Here is a 19,425-nt window from a genome sequence, read left to right as displayed (position 1 = left end):
CTTTCGATGAAACCGGAGAGAAAGTCTCTGTATAATCAATGCCTTCCTTTTGAGTATAGCCTTTAGCCACAAGACGCGCCTTATACCTCTCCACATTACCGTTTGCATCCCGCTTGGTTTTAAAAATCCATTTACAACCAATTGGTTTTGCACCTTCTGGCAATGGGACAAGTTCCCAAACCTTATTGTCTTGCATAGACTTATACTCTTCATTCATGGCATCAATCCACTGTTGAGAGTTAGAACTTTTCATGGCCTGAGAGAAGTTGATTGGATCATCTTCTAACATTCCACTACTTTCCTCATGTTCTTGGAGAAATACAATATAATCATCCGGAATAGCATTTCTCCTTTCTCTCGTGGATCTCCTTAATGGCACTGGTTCTTGAGGTTGTTGAGTTTGTTCTTCTGGAACAGGGAGTTGTTCAACATTATCATCTTGAGGTTCCGGATTTACTTCTTGAGCAACAACAGGTATAGGAACCTGAATATTGTCAAAAGTAACTGTATGGATTGGATCTGAAGCCAATTCCTCCTCAAAACTAATGTCTCTAACCTTATTTCTCCCCCCAAACTCAACATCCTCAAAGAATGTTGCTGTTCCCGTCTCAAAAATATTCCTTATAGTGGGATCATAAAACTTATAGCCCCTAGAGCGATCAGGGTACCCAATAAAGTAGCTGCTAACTGTTTTGGAGTCCAATTTCTTTTCATTTGGCCTATAAGGCCTTGCCTCAGCTGGACATCCCCAAATATGTAAATGCTTTAAACTGGGCTTTCGACCAGTCCAAAGCTCATAAGGTGTTTTAGCAACTGCTTTACTTGGTACTCTATTCAGAATGTAAGCTGCTGTCTTAAGTGCTTCTCCCCAGAGTGACTCTGGTAAAGAAGAATGAGCAATCATACTTCTTACCATATCCTTAAGAGTCCTGTTTCGTCTTTCAGCTACACCATTCATGCTAGGTGAACCCGGCATAGTGTACTGTGGGACGATACCGCATTCCTCTAGGTATCTAGCAAATGGTCCTGGACGTTGTTCACCTGAACCATCATATCTACCGTAGTACTCACCACCACGATCAGATCTGACGGTTTTAATTCTTCTGTTGAGTTGATTCTCAACTTCAGCTTTATAGGCTTTGAACATGTCCAGAGACTCAGATTTTTCATGAATAAGATATAGGTGCCCATAACGTGAGTAATCGTCTATGAATGATATAAAATATTGTTGACCATTCCAGGATTCCGTAGGGAATGGCCCACAAATATCCGTATGTATCAATTCTAAGACATCCGAAGATCTGTTGGCACCTAATCTCTTCACTTTGGTCTGTTTTCCCTTGATACATTCAACACATACGTCGAAGTCCGAAAAATCAAGGGAATCCAAAATGCCATCAGACACAAGACGCTCAACTCTACCTTTTGAGATATGACCTAAGCGCTTATGCCATAATGTCGCCGAATTTTCCTTATTTAATTTACGCTTAGTACCACGTGATTCCACATGCAAGGATTCATTGTAAGAAGCAATTGTATCAAGCAAATATAGGTTGTCATAAATACTCAAGTAACCGGTTCCCACAACATTTGAATTAAAAGATAAACTGAATTGACTGTTTCCAAATGAACAAGAATAACCTGATTTGTCCAATACAGAAACAGAAACCAAATTCCGTCTAAAAGACGGTACTACAAAAGTATCTTTTAAATCCAAATAATAACCAGTTCCTAACAACAACCTAAAGTGCCCAATTGCTTCCACATCTACCGATTGTCCGTCGCCCACAAAGATGTGTCTTTCAACATCACTTGGCTTTCGGTAGCTCAGGCAACCCTGCATAGAAACACTTATGTGAGTAGTAGCACCAGAGTCTAACCACCAAGTGTTTCTAGGTACTGAAGCTAAATTAACCTCAGAACAGACCAAAGCAAGGAACGTACCCTTATTATCACGCCAGGCGTGATATTTTGTACAGTCCTTCTTTACATGTCCAGGCTTCTTACAGAAGAAACAACCCTGATTATCCTTATGTTGTTTCTTCTCAACTGGACCCTTAGCAGCTTCCTTATCATTCTTCCTTTTCTTGCCCTTATCCTTAGAGGCATAGGCCAAATGAGCACTTTCTGTCTTATCTTGCTTCAACCTGTCTTCTTCTTGCACACAGTATGAAATGAGCTCATTTAGAGTCCATTTCTCCTTTTGACAGTTATAACTGACCTTAAATTGGTTAAACTGTGCAGGAAGAGACAACAAAACCAGATGCACTAATAACTCGTCACAAAGATCGAGTTTAAGTGCCTTAAGCTTTGAAGCAATATGAGACATTTCCATAATGTACTCCCTGATATTTCCTTTGCCCTTATACTTCATTGAAATCAAGCGAGCTAAAAGCGTGCTTGTTTCTACCTTATCGTTTTTCGCAAAACGCTTCTCAATTTCGGCAAGGAAATCTTTAGCCTTAGTAATCCCTTCGGATTCTATGCCCCTGAAGGCTTCCGGAACGCCGCGCTTAATGATCATAAGACTCATGCGATTTGAACGCTCCCACTTCTCATGCTCCTTCTTTGCATCAGGAGTGCTATCCGCATTGAGAGGTTGGGGTTGTTCAGTTCTTAATGCATAGTCAAGATCCATGCAGCCAAGAACAATTAATATGTTCTCTTTCCAAACCTTGAAGTTTGTCCCATTTAGCATGGGAATTGAGTTGATGTTAGCAGAAATTGTTGCAGCAGATGCATTAGCTGAAATAAAACAAAAATGCTCACATCAATAACCATAATCAATAAAATTCAAATAATGACAATCCCCATCCAAGATACCGGCACAACATTAATATCAAGTCTTTGGACAGTAATATTAACTTGTAAGTGATACCTTGTTGCAATGATCAAACATTGACAATAACTCATGTCAAATAATGAAACTATCTTTGGATCGATTCATTATTCACATGTAAACCTTATAATTGTCACACGCTTATCATCGCAGATGTGTATACAGTCTAAATAAATATTAACCTTCCTTTGGGCCGATTAAATATTTACACGAAAGCATACACACAAACATCTCACATTCCTCATGAACAATCTACACAAGAGAGGTTACTTTGGCAACTTCTTGTTTCAATTAATCAATTGGAGTGAGAGACAACCTTAATACCTTAGTGTCATAATATTTGAATTAAATAATTGATTAAAAACCGAATTAGATTTAAATTAAAAAATTTAAATCAACTGAATTTCCAAAAGCTTGGTTGGGGTCTCACAGCTTAATTAGGGCCCATAACTTAATTGAATAAATTAAGTATACCAAAGTGGACCCATGAAAAGCCGAGGCTTAACCATAATGAACACGAAGTTCCCTTAACTTCGAACGCGAGGTTCGACTGTATTGAGTACGAGACTCACTTAAGCACGAACGCGAGGTTCGTCTGAAAATGAACGAACGCGAGGTTCGTTTGATAAAAGAACGCGAGGTTCAACTTGGGAACGAACGCGAGGTTCGTTAAAAAAAATGAACGCAAGGTTCAACTGAAGTACGAACGCGAGGTTCGTCTGAAGTACGAACGCGAGGTTCGTCTGAAGTTCGAACGCGAGGCTCGACTGAAGCACGGACGCGAGGCTCGTCTGAAGTACGGACGCGGTCTGAAGTACGAACGCGAGGTTCGTCTGAAGTTCGAACGCGAGGCTCGACTGAAGCACGGACGCGAGGCTCGTCTGAAGTACGGACGCGAGGCCCGACTGAAGTACGAACGCGAGGTTCGTCTGAAGTACGAACGCGAGGTTCGTCTGAAGTACGAACGCGAGGTTCGTCTGAAGAACGAACGCGAGGTTCGTTAAAAATTGAGCTTGACGCTCACCTGAGTTGAACGCGGAGGTTCACCTTAGAACGAACGCGAGGTTCGTTAAAATTGAGCTTGACGCTCACCTGAGTTGAACGCGAGGTTCACCTTAGAACGAACGCGAGGTTCGTTGAGCGCGAAGCTCGGTTAAAATTGAACGAACGCGAGGTTCGTTTGAGGTAACCACCTCCTTAATTTTCGCCATGAACCCTTAGGGTTTCAAATTGAAACCGCCGCCGACAAACCCAAAAAACCTTTGATTTTTATTTTCAAAACAGATCCAGAATTGGAAAAAATTGAAGGAAAAAATCAAAGAAAAATCCAAAAAATTCCCAAAAGGTACTGTTCACCGGTGATTTTTCAGTTACTGTTCATCCGAAAAAAATTTCGTTACTGTTCATCCGAGAACATTACTGTTCATCCGAACCCAAAAAATTGAATCTTTAACCAGAGATTTAAGATCAAAAACCCAATAAAACTTAAATCCCTAAGAATTAATCAAGGTGGCTCTGATACCACTCGTTAGATCTACATCATAAAACTTGAGATCTAAAACCATATAGCCATGATTAATTCAAAGAGATTAACAAGGATCTAAAAGAGCGGAAGCTTATACCTGAATCCATTGCTTGATCTTGATTTTGGGTGTTGGATCTTCTAACCTTAGGGTTCTCTCTAAAACCGAATTTCTCTAGCTAGATGGGGGTGTAGAGAATTAGAGAATGTAACCCTAGGTTAGGGACCATAACTCCTTATTTATAGATGTTGTACTTTTGTAATTTAGCCCCTCAATAAATTACAATTACAACCTGGTATCTGCACATATAACCCCATGACTTATTTAAATACCAAATTAACCCAACTTAATTGATCACTTTAGTGGGTTATCCTGAAAGATAGCAATACACATTGTTTAATCATATGTGCCCACAAATAGATTTATTAGATTAAATCCAACATTTCTTACACACTTGGTTATAATGAAAAAATTTTAATTTATATTGCTGCTAGACTTTGGTCCTTGTTGGTGTTAGCTACATTCCACATAGATCACTTGCTCCAGGCTTATGTTGCCAATTAGATATGTGAAACACAGATTTTGATGAGTCGATTTAAAAGCTCGATGGTCATTTCACCTCTTATTTCTTTCGGCAGGTGCATTTGGAGCTTCTTCAGCTCAATCCCTTGTCTCAAGGAGCATAACTATCACAATGAGGGTAATTGGATGTTATTGTTCTGATTCGTTATTTACCATGTTTGCAAAATTTGGTTGGTAAAATGAATTTCAAGTGATTATTACCCTGCAACTTTGGATCTTTCTATGCACAATGCCACGTTGATAGAATATATAATTTATCATGATGAAGCTTTGGACACACTGATGTCGTATGATCCAAATTAGTTGATAGAGGAGTATAATTCAAACTCGATATTGAAGGATTAAACAAGTATTCACATAGCAGGAAATAGCATATGTATGCAGTTTTATTACATTTATATGAGGCTTGATGGTATAGTTTAAAAAAACTCGATATCGAGTACAATTATAGCAAATACCACAACCTTGACTTGAACAATGATGCTTATATTAGAAAAATATGTACAGGTTCTTTAATTAAGAATTTTTATAGATAGTTTTTTTATATGTAAGCAATGGATTTGTGGCTACCCCTATCGAGCAATCCTGCTTATACGTTTGTTACGGTTCTCAAAATAAGGATTTTGGTTTTCATCTGGGAACTCCGTAGAAGGATATGCTCTCATTAGGAATTCGATAGCCCAAAAATTCCAAATTAAGTACAAGTTTGCAAACTTTGAAGTAAATCAGATTTAAAAGTAGATAGATGCAGTGGCACCGACTCAGTTCTAGAATTGAGGGTAGTTCTTTAGATTTATAATGAAAAGGGTTATTTTCACTTAAATACCCCAAAGTTCAGTCTATTTTAAATTTGATACACCAAAGGGATTTTTGTTCAAAATATTTCCCAAAGTGCCTCTTTTCCAACTTTAATACCCAAATGTTTGCTTGTTTAGAAAGTACGCCAAAGTTCAATATAGATTAACTTCTATACCCCGAACTTTAGCAAAAAAAAAATAAGTTTGGATGTCAAAGTTAAATTTTGTTCAACTTTGGGCATTAAAGTTCAAATTTTTGAATTTTGGGCGTGCCAAAGTTAATTTTTTTCGTATGTTAGGGTATTTTTTTGGCAAATTTTTTTTGGGATATTGAAGCAAAACTTTGCTCATCTATGTGGTATTTTCTGCAAAAATACACTGGGATATTTAAGTTTAAATTATTCTAATAAGAGCAAGTATACTTTTGATGTAAGCATACGTTTGATGTATATACTCTGGTCTAATGATTGCTTCATTTACTTTATTGTAGGTGAATTTCAATGAAAGTTTGATGAGATCCGTAAGAAGCGGGTGCGAGTTCTAAGTCTCGGGCGAAAATCAAAATTAGTGAGAGAATCCTAGTCGATGAAGCTGCTTAAATTTAGTTTTTATGCTTGAAATTTTAGGTGAATTTATGACATTTCGATGTTAGACATACATTTCCTGAAGACTTTTCTTGCGGTAATATTTTCGAGCTTGTGGCTGAGTTACGAAACATTTTGTTCCTATTGTAGACTTCCAGCACAGTTATTCTGTTGTTTCAGTTTTAATTTTGCTACAGTTTATTTTCCAGAGTTTTGTGTGATTTACTTGTTAGAATTTAGAATGTTCTTGTTTGATGCATTTGCTAGCATCATATCTCTGTATCTTTTTTTTTTCTTGTTGACAAGGGAAACCCGGTCACCACTCATAGTTTTAACTCCTTTTATCTTTGGAGAAGCTAAAATGACATACTTTCAATCTCCATTCAGAAGTTTCTTTTGGCTCCAAATTTAACTTTCTCGTTTTAAGGATTGAGTTATTAACAGTTATAAAAGCATGCAATAAGACAAGCTCATAGTAATGCTTTCATTTGAATGTGATAACATTCTCTCTTTGTTATAAAAGCATGCAATAAGACAAGCTCATAGTAATGCTTTCATTTGAATGTGATAACATTCTCTCTTTCACACTTAAGAGCTAGTTTAGGGATGCTTTTAGTAATGCTTTCATTTGAATGTGATAACATTCTCTCTTTCACACTTAAGAGCTAGTTTAGGGATGCTTTTAAGTTTAAATGATTATTATGTTTGTGAGGCGCTTTGAATTTGTAATCAATAAATTTGAAAATTATGTGTATGCTAACAATAGATTTGAAATCATGGGATTTGAAATCCTTTTATTTAAAAACTGTATCCAAACAAGTGATTTGTAAATCTATGGATTTCAAATTTTAGATTTCAAATTATGAGATTTCAAATCTTTATCTCAAATTCAAATCTTGTTTCCCAAACACAGCCTTAATTGATTTATATTGTGTTTTAGTTTCTACATAGAGGACAAAAGCAGCAACACAAACTCGACGTCTTCCAGAGCACATACAATTTCATGGGAACATCAGATTCAGATAGGTTATGTTGCAACCGCTCTAGATAACAAGAAATCAAGAAATGTACATGTCCAGTAGTAGCCAAAATTTATTGTATGAACCAATTACTTTCTGATCATCTTTCAATTGCGGAACAAGAGAAAAAAAAAATACAAAATGGAGTTACTTTTCGATATTTGCTCCCCTTTCTATTTACATTCTGCTAAAAAAATCTCCTTCGTCTACAACGAAATGCATGTAACAAATGTACCCAGAGAATCCCCTATTGGACAGGTTTCGAAGACATAAAACCAGTGATATGGTGAAATTAAACTTTCACATAAGCCTATGTTCGTGTCTAATCAGATCAGAACTCGACGATTTTTTGCACCAACCCAACTTGTCAGAGCACATATATGACATTTACCGAAAGCGGAAACGCAAGGCACTGCTTATATCCAGAAAGTATGACCATTTATATTGTCATGCACAAGATCCATCTCTAGTAGACTCCCATAATAAGCTGCAAATCCCATTATAAAACAAAACGCGTTAGAACATATGTTACCATGTATGAGTTTACGATATGGAAAACAAAATCACAAAATTCATTAGCAATATATGCATGCAGAAGCATTCTAGAGGGGTTGTTGTTCAGCGATATATCCCAAGATCATAAACACTAGGAATCTGATTACACAGAATGTAGAATAGTTACCATGTAATAACCATTAAAACATGCGAGTTCAAAGAAAATTCCGAACAAAATTATCTACGGAGCTCTATTAGTTTCCCAACATAAGTATCTTACAAATCAAGGTGAAGAAATTATGTCACGAAAATGAATCTATCTTAGTTTCATGATCTTCTTAGTGCCAAAGTGAGTAGAGTAAAAGTTCTTTCTTTTTATGTTCTGCATTATACCATTCCTACTTCAAGACTTTCTACCAGTCGTTGTTCTGATTTGACACTAGTTAATAGAGGAAAAGAGAATCCTATAGAGAGCCCTCTATAGAGTATCTTATGTTGGGGGTGGTGTTAGATCCTAGAGAGGGGTGATTAGGGTCTTCTGCTAATCTAATCCCGATTAAATGCCAATTAAAGTTATATTGATTAAAATGTTCTTGCAAGAACTATATGCAATTAAAGTTATATTGATTAAAATGTTCTTGCAAGAACTATATGAGATGGATATGAGCAAGAATGATATGAATAAGCACTGCAAGAACTATATGAGATGGATATGAGCAAGAATGATATGAATAAGCACAAATAAAATGTACGCTAAGAAAAACACAAACAAACGATATGTTTACGAGGTTCGGTCACCACGACCTACGTCTCCGCTCCTCACCCGCTCCTCACCTCGAGGAGATCTCCACTATCACAATCCGGTTTGGAAGCCCGGAACTTCTACACACTCGGTTTACAAGTTTATCGAAAACTTTCACACAACAAATACTATGCAATCACACTTTACACACTACGTGTAGGAACCTAGCCCGTGTTCTCCTCCTCAAGTGTTCGGATGCAACCTCTCCCTAGGTTCGTCAACTGACGCCACTCCTATTGGATTCGACCCCGTCTCACGTCTCAAACTTCTCTCGGTGTACAAGTGTATTACAAGTGATACTCACAATAAAGGTTAAATACAATGGTTTGTTCTCGATAACAAATGAGAACGCAATGAAGCTCTCTTACTAAATCACACACCGCCACCCAACAAATATATAGTATGGAAATATTATAAGCTCAATACAGTGTGTGTGATATCAGTGAACAGAAAATATACAACTCAATAAATATAGCTTAGATATGAAATTAAAATAAAAGGCTATATGCAAAATGAGTTAGGAAAACTTCTCAATAGACAAGAAGAACAGTAGATGTAATTGAAATCCTCTTCTTGTTGTAGGAAACTTCTTTTGAAACAGACTGACGAAATCAGCTTAACAACTCTTAAACAAATCTTAATCTTTTGTTAAAACTTATTGTAAAACAAACTTCTTGATGGTTGAAAGAGGAAGGCAATGGGGTATTTATACCTACTCAAAATAGCAGCCAAAACAAACTTGAAAAGACCAAAATAGCCCCAGAAAATCAAATCAGAAAAGAAATTAATGGATATCCTTGTCATAGGATTGGATTTTCCTCCTTGTCGTCTATGTGGCACAATCCCCGCCATTCTCATAAAGTAGACACAAATCCCCACCAACTCACACTCTCTCCTACTTTATGAGAATGGTGGGGATTGTGCCACATAGGCATCAAGGAGGAAATCCCCTCCTATGACAAAGATACTTATTAATCTCATCAGAAAATAGCCGTTAGAAAGCAATTATGAGTTCAGCGGTCGATCGTGAGAAACTGACGGTCGACCGCGAAGCACAAAAAGGCTGAGAAAGAAATTTAAAAGCTGGCGGTCGATCGTCGCGGTCGACGTCGAACCGCCGGCGATCGACCGTCGACCGCGCGCGATCGACCGTCGACCGCGCCCGGACGATCGACCGCGAAAGTCTCTGGATGGAACCACGGTTGACGCGTCACGGTCGACACGGTCGACCGTCACGGTTGACGCGCGGTCGACCGTCACGGTTGACCGCGAACAATAAAAGCCATACTAAGAAAATTTAACTGCTGACGGTCGACGTGACGGTCGACCGCAAACTGATACATGACAATATACAGGTTTTGGGCTTGATTTTAAAAAATACGTTAAAAAATATCAAAATCAATTCCAAAAATAGTAAAACTTGGGGAAAAGTTTCTAATTGATAAAATAAACAATGTTTGAGAAGGAATTTTTGGAAAAACAATTTTCGTTTGTGAAAACCCACTGTTTTTGAAAAGTGTTCATAAAACCTGTTTTTCGCGGAAGCATGAAAAATTAAAAAAATATAACTTGTAAACTTGTATATATATATATATATATATATATATATATATATATATATATATATATATATATATATATATATATATATATATATCATGCATACATTATATATATAATGAAGTATGAATGAGCTGTAAACACGAAATAAAAACTATTATAATAAAGTTTGATGAAAAATCATTTATATGATAGAAAACGTCAAATCTGTGTTGTGTTTACATATTAAGCTTAAATATAAACATACAATATATGTAAGCAAACTACTCTTATACCTAGGTGAATGCACACACATGAACTTGAATCTTTAACTCTTGATTGTCGTGTGTTGAATTACCTGAAAAGAAAAAAACCAAACAACGGAAAATAAAAAACATATTAGCTATAAATTATTTGACAAATCATCATCAAAACTATAGGGCCAACAATCTCCCCCATTTTAATGATGGCAAACAATTTATTTAATGGTATGAAATACATATTGATAAATCAAATAAATCAAACATATATAACATGAATAAACCATATTAACATGAATAAATAAACCATATAACCACACATCATTACATTCCATCAATATGAATCAATATAAATAAACCATTAAACTGAACATCAATATGTAGATTTTCTCCCCCTTTGGCAACATCAAAAAGGGAAAAGGAATATATATAGGAGCAACGCTCCCCCTGCATTCAAGCACAGATAATAAACAAATATATGGCCAACGCTCCCCCTGTCAATTTGCATAAATGACATAACAAAAAGAACATATATATGGGAGCTACACATCCATAAGCAATTTAACAAGCTATTAAGACCATAAACACAGGAATCAAAAGCCAAACTTTTAACACAAAGCATCATTAATAAGCATGTTTTCACAATACATAGTTCATAGAGATAGTCATAAGCTATCACAAGCATAATAAACAGAAATAGTTCCACAATATCACATAATTTTCAAACACAAAACGTAGAGTTATTACAACTCAAAATAAAACATAAGTATCCAGTTTTAGTTCAACAAAACATAAACTCAATAACATCAAGAGTCAATCACCACCATCGTCAGATGCAGAGCCGGAGCTAGATCCCGAACCAGAAGCAGATCCTTCATCAGAGCCCTCTCCTGAACTAGAGTCAGAGTTGGAATAGGGATCCGGAATCCCAAGAGACTGACGCCGATAGCTGAGAATAGTCCTAATGTTCTTCTGAATACTTGAGACCTGAGTCTCAAGACGATCCAGTCGGACGAAGACCTCAGAAGCGAAACAGAAGAAGCTCTAGAGCGAGATCGGGAAGATGATGGTATAGTGGGATCAGATAAGGAGTCAGAAATTTGCATACGGGAGAGAGAAACTCTATCAAATATTCCTTACTCGGGTCAACTTTGAGTTCATTGGTCAGAGCAACACCGAAGTGTTGGGGAATAAGGGTGATGAAGCAACCAAATGGTAGAAACTTGTAATGCTTACATGTCATGTTTTTAAGGAAAACATTTTTAAGGAAAACATTTGCCCAATTCACTTTTATCCTGGCAAAAATGGCATTGACTTTATCAGGAGCAAAATGATCAAAGCTACCGGTCTTAGGAATAAGATTATGAGCAACAATACGAGCAATGATTTTAGCAGTGAGATTAAGTGACTTGTTGTTCATAGGGTAGGTGCAACCGAGTTTAAACATAGAATCGTTCACAACCTGATCGGTGTTCGATAGACATGAGCTCAACGTCACTTGACGGGATCTTAAGGATTCCCGCAAGTTCGTCGGCAGAAGTGTTCGATAGACATGAGCTCAACGTCACTTGACGGGATCTTAAGGATTCCCGCAAGTTCGTCGGCAGAAAATGAAATAGGAACATTCTTAACAGGATTCCCGCAAGTTCGTCGGCAGAAAATGAAATAGGAACATTCTTAACAGATGTACTGATGGTTTGAAGACCACCAGCAGAAGTGGTGACAGACAGATTTCCATAAAACAAATAGACGAGAAATGGGTAATAAGGAACTTTACGCTTCTCATCTAACAGTTTATGCAAACCAACAGCAGAAAAGATCTCATGAATATTATAAATAGCTAATTCCTCATATTTGATATATCTACCAGATAGAATTTTCAACTTACAAAGCTCCCTATACTTTTTAACTAGGGGTTTAAACAGTAGAAAATCCTCATAATTAGAGGCAATGGAAGATGAGGAACCAACATCTTGTTTCGATTTCTTTCTAGGAGGCATAATATCAGAATTTAGAGGCAATGGAAGATGAGGAACCAACATCTTGTTTCGATTTCTTTCTAGGAGGCATAATATCAGAATTAAGAAAAATAAGACTTGAAAGATCGATTTCTTTCTAGGAGGCATAATATCAGAATTAAGAAAAATAAGACTTGAAAGATCGGAACCAAACAGAATCCCTAGAAATAGACAATGAAACCCTAAGAGGGAATGGAAGCAAGAAGGATGAGAGGAGTGATTACTCAAACAGATTTCCAACTGAGATTGATGAAGAGAGACCGCCACGGTCGACCGCAAGAGAATTTTTTTATTTTGGTTTTATTTTCTTATCGGGTTTCGGTTTCTGGTTGCTAACTTTTCTGAACCCGATTCTTCCATCACCCTTGATCTCAATTGACATCAGATCCAAGCCGCTCCTTCTTCTCTAAGACCCGACCCTCTTCATCTTCCCCCATTCGAAAATTTTCCTCAATATTATCGATTTCCCCTTCACGGTCGCCCACAGCTCTCCATTGATAGACCGCGGCCATCTCTCTTCATCAATCTCAGTTGGAAATCTGTTTGGGTAATCACTCCTCTCATCCTTCTTGTTTCCATTCCCTCTTAGGGTTTCATTGTCTATTTCTATGGGTTCTGTTTGGTTCCGATCTGTCAAGTCTTATTTTTCTTAATTCTGATATTATGCCTCCTAGAAAGAAATCGAAACAAGATGCTGGTTCCTCATCTTCCATTGCCTCTAATTATGAGGATTTTTTACTGTTCAAACCCATGGTTAAAAAGTATAGGGAGCTTTGTAAGTTAAAAATTCTATCTGGTAGATATATCAAGTATGAGGAATTAGCTATTTATAATATTCATAAGATCCTTTCTGCTGTTGGTTTGCATAAACTGTTAGATGAGAAGCGTAAAGTTTCTTATTACCCATTTCTCGTCTATTTGTTTTATGCAAATCTGTCTGTCACCACTTCTGCTGATGGTCTTCAAACCATCAGTACATCTGTTAAGAATGTTCCTATTTCATTTTCTGCCGACGAACTTACGGGAATCCTTAAGATCCCGTCAAGTGACGTTGAGCTCATGTCTATCGAACACACCGATCAAGTTGTGAACGATTCTATGTTTAAAACCGGTTGCACCTACCCTATGAACAACAAATCACTTAATCCCACTGCTAAAATCATTGCTCGTATTGTTGCTCATAATCTTATTCCTAAGACCGGTAACTTTGATCATTTTGCTCTTGATAAAATCAATGCTGTATATGTCATTTTTGCCAAGATAAAAGTGAATTGGGCAAATGTTTTCCTTAAAAACATGACATGTAAGCATTACAAGTTTCTACCATTTGGTTGCTTCATCACCCTTATTCCCCAACACTTCGATGTTGCTCTGACCAATGAACCCAAAGTTGACCCGAGTAAGGAATATTTTGATAGAATTTCTCTCTCCCGTATGCAAATTTCTGACTCCTTATCTGATCCCAGTATACCATGATCTTCCCGATCTTGCTCTAGAGCTTCTTCTGTTTCAGCTTCTGAGGTCTTCGTCCGACTGGATCGTCTTGAGACTCAGGTCTCAAGTATTCAGAAGAACATTAGAACTATTCTCAGCTATCAGCGGGTCTCTTGGGATTCCGGATCCCTCTTCCAGCTCTGACTCTAGTTCAGGAGAGGGCTCTGATGAAGGATCTGCTTCTGGTTCGGGATCTAGCTTCGGCTCTGCATCTGACGATGGTGGTGATTGACTCTTGATGTTATTGAGTTTATGTTTTGTTGAACTAAAACTGGATACTTATGTTTTATTTTGAGTTGTAATAACTCTACGTTTTGTGTTTGAAAATTATGTGATATTGTGGAACTATTTCTGTTTATTATGCTTGTGATAGCTTATGACTATCTCTATGAACTATGTATTGTGAAAACATGCTTATTAATGATGCTTTGTGTTAAAAGTTTGGCTTTTGATTCCTGTGTTTATGGTCTTAATAGCTTGTTAAATTGCTTATGGATGTGTAGCTCCCATATATATGTTCTTTTTGTTATTTCATTTATGCAAATTGACAGGGGGAGCTTTGGCCATATATTTGTTTATTATCTGTGCTTGAATGCAGGGGGAGCGTTGCTCCTATATATATTCATTTTCCCTTTTTGATGTTGTCAAATGGGAAGAAAATCTACATATTGATGTTCAGTTTAATGGTTTATTCATATTGATTCATATTGATGGAATGTAATGATGTATGGTTATATGGTTTACACTATGTGTGTGTACATGTGTATGTGATGAAGAGGCTTGATGGGATGCACAATCATGAATAGGCTTGTCAATTTTTTATGCATTATGACAAAATTAGGCTAAATGGCATTTAAGACCGCAAATAGAACATTTGTGAATTTTATCATACATGTGTGTATAGTGAATAGGTTTCTTAGAAGAATTAACATTGAACTTTGCACACAAGTCCATAAGCTTTTTATTATTAGCAATACAAGTGTTCAGTGTTGAATCTAAGGTAGATATGCGTTTTCTCATTTGATTCAACTCATCATTGTGCATACAAGCATTGCTACTAGAAGTAGGATAAACATGATTATTCATCATAGATTTTAACTTATCTACTTCTAACATGGCATCACGTTTTTCATGAAACAAACTAGCATTTTCTAATCTCAAATTTTTATTGCATTATTTAAGAATTATATTTTTATTTGCAATGAAATTAAACTTAATGGCTAGTGTTTCATTAGTGAATTTTATATTAACATACTTATTTTTTACATCTATATAGCAATTATGTAATTTTTCAAACTCAAGAGCAAGCTCATCAAAAGTAATAGTATCATCGTTGTCAAGATCGCATACCTCACTAGGGTTATCACCTAGTGGTATTGTACATGGAGATGAGGCTTCTTTAGAATTCAAAACGGGATTTTCCAACGCTTATTGAATAGCCTCCAAATCCCCTTGATGTGCTTCAATGAATTTTCATAGGGTGTAAGCACTATCAAAATGAACAAATTTATTAAAAAACGATGAGTGAAAGACACTAAGCAAATATTCTAACAAAAGCTTGTTCATGTTAAACATTCTCTTATCATCTTTATTCCACTTGGATTTTTCCGAAGTGGGAATAATATAAGCATCCTCAATAATTTCCCATAAATCAAATTGTTTAGATTGAACAAAAAGTTTGAATCTAACACGCCATTGAGCATAGGAAAAAATATCCAAATGAGGAGCAATATTAATAGCATAACCTAAACTAGATGCATCATACATATCTATAATAATTATATGCAAGAAGTAAAATGCAATCAACACTAGATTAGTACAAAAACAATAACTTGGATCTTAAACTCAAGGCGATTAGTCCTTAAATCAAATAGCACCAAGCTCTGATACCAATTGTTAGACCCTAGAAGGGGGGTGATTAGGGTCTTATGCTAATCTAATCCCGATTAAATGCCAATTAAAGTTATATTGATTAAAATGTTCTTGCAAGAACTATATGAGATGGATATGAGCAAGAATTATATGAATAAGCACAAATAAAATGTACGCTAAGCAAAACACAAACGATATGTTTACGAGGTTCGGTCACCACGACCTACGTCCCCACTCCTCACCTCGAGGAGGCATTCACTATCACAATCCGGTTTGAAAGTCGGAACTTCTACACACTCGGTTTACAAGTTTACCGAAAACTTTCACACAACAAACACTATGCAATCACACTTTACACACTACGTATAGGAACCTAGCCCGTGTCCTCCTCAAGTGCTCGGATGCAACCTCTCCCTAGGTTCGTCAACTGACGCCACTCCTATTGGAGTCGACCTCGTCTCACGCCTCACACTTCTCTCGGTGTACAAGTGTATTACAAGTGATACTCACAATAAAGGTTAAATACAATGGTTTGTTCTCGATAACAAATGAGAACGCAATGAAGCTCACTCTCACTAAATCACACACCGCCATCCAACAAATATATAGTATGGAAATATTATAAGCTCAATACAGTGTGTGTGATATCAGTGAACCGCCACCCAACAAATATAAAGTATGGAAATATTATAAGCTCAATACAGTGTTTGTGATATCAGTGAACAGAAAATATACAACTTAATAAATATAACTTAGATATGAAATTGAAATAAAAGGCTATATGCAAAATGAGTTAGGAAAACTTCTTAATAGACAAGAAGAACAGTAGATGATGTAATTGAAATCCTCTTCTTGTTGTAGGAAACTTCTTTTGAAACAGAGTGACGAAATCAGCTTAACAGCTCTTAAATAACTCTTAATCTTTTGTTAAAACTTATTGTAAAACAAACTTCTTGATTGTCGTGTGTTGAATTACCTGAAAAGAGAAAAACCAAACAACGAAAACTAGAAAACATATTAGATTACCTGAAAAGAGAAAAACCAAACAACGAAAACTAGAAAACATATTAGCTATAAATTGTTTGACAAAACATCATCAAAACTATAGGGCCAACAGGACGAAAACTAGAAAACATATTAGCTATAAATTGTTTGACAAAACATCATCAAAACTATAGGGCCAACAGGTGGGGGGTGACATCTAGTGCAGTTAGACCTATCAGTATAGGGTGCAGTCACCGCTACGCTAATAGACAATAAGGACAGCACAGATAGACATTGGTAGTATGTGCATCAAGATTCTTAATGTCAAATGCCACCCTTTCCTTCCTACACTATGTTCTATGAAGGATAGATTTACATTAGTAAGTACATACTTTGATATGTTTAATATTTTCTGAACGCATGGAAACAAATTGAGATTCAAAATTTCATGGATAAACAAATTCAGCACTTCCTTCAATTCAAAAAAATACATGCTCAAAGTCAAACAAAATAGAAAACTATAGAGCATAAAGAAACACCTTACAAAAAGGAAGCTTATACTGCCAAGGACATTGCAAAATGAGCAAATTTTAGAAAATCTACCAAAACATTGGGACGTTTCCCACAAAACCAATCAAAACTTTGGTTTGTGAAATTTACCTCTTTCAGAATTATGTTACTTTCACATATAAAACTCTTTATAGGATTTTTATATGCACTCTTAATAACTTTAAATATTTGGACTGGACGAGAGGATATAAATTTCATTCATAATATATATGGTAATTAACCCATAATCCATTCAAATAGGCTAAAAATGTCCACAATCTAACCCATAATCCATTCAAATAGGCTAAAAATGTCCACAATCTATTGAAAAATAGGATTAAATGATTAATTGCACATAGAACCTTGTATTATAGCTAAAAATGTCCACAATCTATTGAAAAATAGGATTAAATGATTAATTGCACATAGAACCTTGTATTATAGAATTTTGTCACGTACTAACCTTGAACTTTGATATGCGCATGTACACCCCCTTACACAAATGGTGTTAGAACTCCATTAATTCTTTTTCTATGTGGATCCCACCTGACAAATCCTCAATTTTAATCCCCAGATTCCCTTACTGCTAAAATGTCTTCCTTTTTTTCATTTGTTGCCAGATGCATTCCTCTGCCTTAAGAGTAATTATGCACTCATGGACGAATGCTTAATGAGATCATATTTTAGAACACTGATACAGCCTTATAATAGAGCAATCTACACGCAATTGACCCAAATATTTACTCCCCGTCAAAAGCTAAATCTTTAGTTTAAAGTTATTAATACAGAAAAGAAAATCGCTGAAACTTGATGCAATTAGATTATTAGTCTTACAAGTGTTCGTATCTATTGTGTGTATGTGTGTGTATTATTTTTTATTTTGAGGTTCCCCGTTCTTCTCCAAACAAACTCATTTTTCTATGATGTTTTGATTTGACAATGTTGCTAACATGGCAGATAATCACATATTTGTAGTTCATAACTTACAAACAGCTGAGCTTAATAAAATAACCTCTTCAAAAATAATGATATTTATTAATTTACTTTACATAATTACTGACTTATGTGTATGACTATCTTAGGCTTGTTGCCCTTTTTTTGGACATTATACATATTGTACTTCCAATCTGCTTTCCATTGGGTCTAAGGACTTAACAATACAACTGTAATACTACTTTCTTCTGCCCATCTTCAACTATAGAAATTAATATTTTATTGAAGATCAACAAAATGGAGTTTTATCATTCCACAATAGAAATAAAATGCCAATAGTCTTGAAAGGAAATCAAGGTGACCCAATTACTAGTTACACTAATACATGATACTAGCAGAGAGGTGTTATTAGTTCTGTTTGATAGACATACTAACATGAATTTATACATGCATGTAAAGATAAATATGTAAAATATGTGACCACAGATTTCTTATTAACCTTTTAGGAAGACAATTTTTAGCCACTGAGTTGTAATTTCTTTGAATAAAAAACTAATTGCTTGAGTAAAATGGTTGCAGCAGTGTAGTGGAAAAAATACTGTAAAAAACTAATTTATTCTCAATTTACCTTTAACTCTACTCCCGGTTTCAGTCTAACCTCTTCAATCACCTTGCCTCCAGGAATGATCCTCACCCGAGTTTGACAAATCTTGACATCACCATCACTGCATTTTTTGCTTGAAAAGTAATATAAGAGCATATAGGACCTCCACATTCGCAATTAATCTTGATTATTGATCTCAACCATTTGGAGATCCTATTGGAATCAACCAATATGAACATGCCATCAGAAATACCTAGAAGAAACCAATTGTTGGGCTTACCCCTCATAACACTAGACACAAAATTGCTGCTTATGACAATAAAAAAATCATCCTTTACGATTATTATATTATTATTAGTATTATTGTTGCAAGAAAAATCAAATTAGGCAATTTTCCAAAAAAAAAAAAATCCTGAACATATACAAAGGGGATTTCATTTCATTTTTATGGAAAAACTATAATTAAGCAATATCTAGTATGCTAGAGTCTAATTATCTTGGATCCATCAATCATATAATCTGTTTCCACTT

The 19,425-nt window shown here is 35.9% G+C and overlaps 1 long non-coding RNA gene across 1 annotated transcript; it reads right to left on the bottom strand.

Annotated features, from left to right (window-relative positions):
- LOC109829085 lies at window positions 7,384-15,343 on the bottom strand. Its single transcript, XR_002243962.1, has 2 exons — window positions 15,303-15,343; window positions 7,384-7,831 (listed from the first exon to the last, which is right to left on the bottom strand). It is a non-coding gene; the product is annotated as an uncharacterized LOC109829085 (long non-coding RNA).

Source organism: Asparagus officinalis, chromosome 1 (genome assembly GCF_001876935.1).
Source record: "Asparagus officinalis chromosome 1, Aspof.V1, whole genome shotgun sequence".
Taxonomy (NCBI): Eukaryota; Viridiplantae; Streptophyta; class Magnoliopsida; order Asparagales; family Asparagaceae; genus Asparagus; species Asparagus officinalis.
Note: the sequence above shows the minus strand (reverse complement) of the source record. Positions and strands in the feature narration are given on the sequence as shown.